This window comes from Carassius carassius, chromosome 21 (genome assembly GCF_963082965.1).
Source record: "Carassius carassius chromosome 21, fCarCar2.1, whole genome shotgun sequence".
Classification (NCBI taxonomy): Eukaryota; Metazoa; Chordata; class Actinopteri; order Cypriniformes; family Cyprinidae; genus Carassius; species Carassius carassius.
Genome location: NC_081775.1, coordinates 11,932,598 through 11,936,340, shown reverse-complemented (window position 1 = coordinate 11,936,340; position 3,743 = coordinate 11,932,598).

Genomic DNA, 3,743 nt, shown 5'->3' with positions numbered 1-3,743 from the left:
CAATTTTTCCTCCTGAACCCGACTAGTTTCCTCTCAGGTAAATTTGTGTTACGCAGACGTTCTTTGTGTTTTTCTCACACAACCGAGCAAATTACCTACTGTTTTTTCTGGCTATCTCCTGTGAGGAATCTAATCCAGGCCGGATGGAGATGTCTGTGGTTGTGGTTTATTATTTTTTCTCAATACTTCTCTGCATTTATTTGGACTTGCCAAATACCTTATTGTGCTTCCTGGTGCACCTTCATTATGTATTTTGTTTAATTTTAATTTTACTGGTTTAAATGCAACAGGTAGCGCTTCAAGCGCTTCTGCCCTCACATCCTCTATAAAAAAGAGAGTTGGCCTCTCAGAACAGGCATTGTAGTATCACTTGTACCGCTGTATGCTGTTGGGTTTTGTGATGCAGAGCAAATAATTTTTCATAACACCCAGATCCAGAAAATAGACACTTAAACTAATTGCAATGCAAACATGACGATCTGGACGGTGCTCTACAGTAGACAGTATGTAACTTAGAAAGTATTAGGCTATAAAACAAAATGTGTATAATCATTTTAGTCGGGGTCAAATTGAACCTATCTGATTCAGTTTATTTCTCCAAAAAAAAATCATTCATTCATTTTTAGTAGATTATAAACTATTGTTTACCATTTTAAATGGAATATGTGTGAGCAAAATAAAACAAATATAAAATGCAAGCTTTCAATGTTTTTAAAGGTTTCTTTGAATACAAGTGTCTTTCAAATGTGTAAATATATTGTAAAATTGTCCCCAGCTAGTTTGTCTAGTTATAGCAATAGCAGAGTTGCTGGGGACTACTTTCAGATGCTGTGTAATATCACCACGGCAGCAAAGGAGAGTATAGTTCCTAGCTATATAAGCCTAGAAAAACATTTCATTTTCCGCCGGTCTTAGTACATGATGTAACTACAGAAGAGTCAAGTTTTAAATAGGAAAAATATAGAAACTCTTTGGTCAACTTTTGAGCGAGATGGTAACTAATCAGGGTCTAATCAGATTCAATGATCTATGCTAAGCTAAGCTAAAAGTGCTACCGCCAGACCAGGAGATCGACTGAGTAGATTCAAAAACTGTAAAACTCAACTGTTTAACTCTAGGGGAGTTGGAATATGAGCCTATTTAAAAAAAAAAAAAAACATTGGACTGTTCCTTTAAGATGCAGCTTAGGCAAACTGCCCACTGATGCCAAGCAGCGATTCATGGAATCGATGAATGGACAAACCAATTTACTTAAATCAATTCGAATTCCTACAAAGTCTGAGCTACTGTCACACTATTGAAAATGTAGCAACATGCTCTGAGATATATTCACCCAACACTAGACAGAACACACTTCTGTCTGTGTGAGTGATATCCAGTATTTCAACTTTATTACAACATAACACTGGTAAAGTATGTAACCCAATTAACTTTCACAAGATAAGTGCTAGAAAACAGGAAAGGGATGTGGTTTTTCTTAAGTCTCTCTGACTTTTCATCTGAGAAAAAGACCCTAATAATCTCACTTGTGTCTCCTCTAGAATTTCAGAAGAGATTTCACAAACTTTGCTAAGATTTTCCAAGAAACTTCTACAAAGAAAAGTAAGAAACTCTACCGTTGAAGCAAAACAGAAAACCTTAAGTCTCATAAGCTATTCAAAAAGCAACTTCTGAACAATAAAATTGTCTTTTGGGATGAGAGAAAGACAGTCAGAGTAGGTGCTTAGCAGTGTTATCAATAATGGAGGTTCGGTGTATTTTGTTGCACTGGTGTGTGCGTGTGCATATGTGTGTGAAGAGACTCATTTGTATTACAGAGAGCGGATGAGAATGAAATGGCCTGGCAGCAGAAGGTTTTTAAGCGAGTGCGAATCAGAGGGCGTCAGAGAGCAGTGTTTGCATCAGCATGGTCATCTCAACTCTGAGTGCAAATCCCCTATGTGTGCCATATAAAAATCTATAGTTAGACCTTGAGTTAATGCATATAGAAGATGTATGAGATTAATTATATTAATTATTTGCTATCAATTAATACTATTATTTATTTGCTATCAATTAATATTAATTATTATTTGTCATCATTACTCATCATTGTATTTCTTCATTTTTATTTTTTTTATTTATTTATTTTAAATAAATGTTTATGATAAAGTTGTAAAAGCACAAAAGTTATTTTTGGAAAACTACTTTATATGGATTTCTTAATTTTATTCAGCGTTTATTAGCAATAATATGCTGAGTTATCATGTGAGTTATTATCTATGTTATGAAATCCAATCCAAAAAAAAAAAAAAACAGAAATAAAATCAGATTGCTTGCATTTTATTTATTTCACCTAAAAGGAGAGGTCACATTTATTGTATCTCATTGTATTTTAAGTGTTTGGTTGTATACAGCATATTTTAGGAAAATATAGTAATTCAGATATCCTATGAACACAGAATCTGCATAGTGTACACATATACATATTTTACACTGTAGCAACAGTAATGTAAGGAACATATTATTGGTTAAACTTCAGTTTTGCTCAGTATGGCAACATTAATATTCAAGCACAAAATAGCCTGTTTTTGAAATCCTAAATAACCTGCAGACCAAAACATTTCAAATGCTCTTAAATTCAGACTGAGTAAATGTCTTAATGGCATTAGATTAACCTTCTGTACCATTCAGCTCTCAAATGAATAAGAAATCTTGTTATTTCTTTGTTTCTCTAGTATCGTGGGAGTTAAGCAAATGCATGTCCTTTTAGGTGTGCTTTCTCTTTCTCTTCATCACATGATGTTCTGAAAAATAAAACCAAGAACCTATTATTAACTGATAACATAAAATGCCAAATTGCGTTTTAATGATTGTGTACGAAAATGGCAAAGTACAAGTTGCTGAAGTTTGTGTGCTGATCATTCTGTTTTTCTGTTTCACACATTTTCCACACTCGCCCCCTCTGTGGAGATGTATAGGTTTATAAAAGCAGTGGAATTGAATCTCACTGTTTCTGCAGCGATGGTTTTATTGCAGAATCTCAATCACTGTTTTATCACCTTTGCCTTCAGCAGAGTTACACTAGCACCCTTCCTTTTACCCAAACAAAACAGTACCGTTAGCACTACTGGAAGAACAAACATTAGAACAATAAAAAACACCTTCTTACACAATACAACGTAAAAGGCAATGGTTCATCTTGGGGGATGGTGTTTGGGTCTTAAACAAAAGTATGAGAATACAACATCCAGCCCTTTTTATTTTTTATTTTAGTTTATTCTGCAAGCAGTGATGGAAAAGAATGACTAGATAAAGGTGGAAAGTGATGACTCAAAGAAAAAACAGCCAATTTTTTTGTGTTTTCAGCAATACAGAGTCATTTTAGGTAAATAAATTCAACATTTTGCTGATATTTTGCTGTTTACTTTTAGGTTTAGAAATGATGTGGCTTTCTAATGCTGGATTTTAGCGAATGAGAAGTTAATTGCAGACAGGTTGTTCAGAATGCTGTGTTAATTCATCTGTTCATGCGTTCTGGGTTGGAAATCATTGATAAGGACCCTAATGGAAAAGGGCATGTCCATTTATTCATAATGCTGAATTGAGAGAAGCTGGCAGCTCATTTCACCAGCTGCAAATGACCACTGATATAAGTATAACTGCATAACATATAAATGATGAAACACTTTAGAGATGATTTGTGAGTGGTCATTAAGCGTAGCTTAGTTTAGATAAGCTATTAGTCCATGATAACCTTTTGG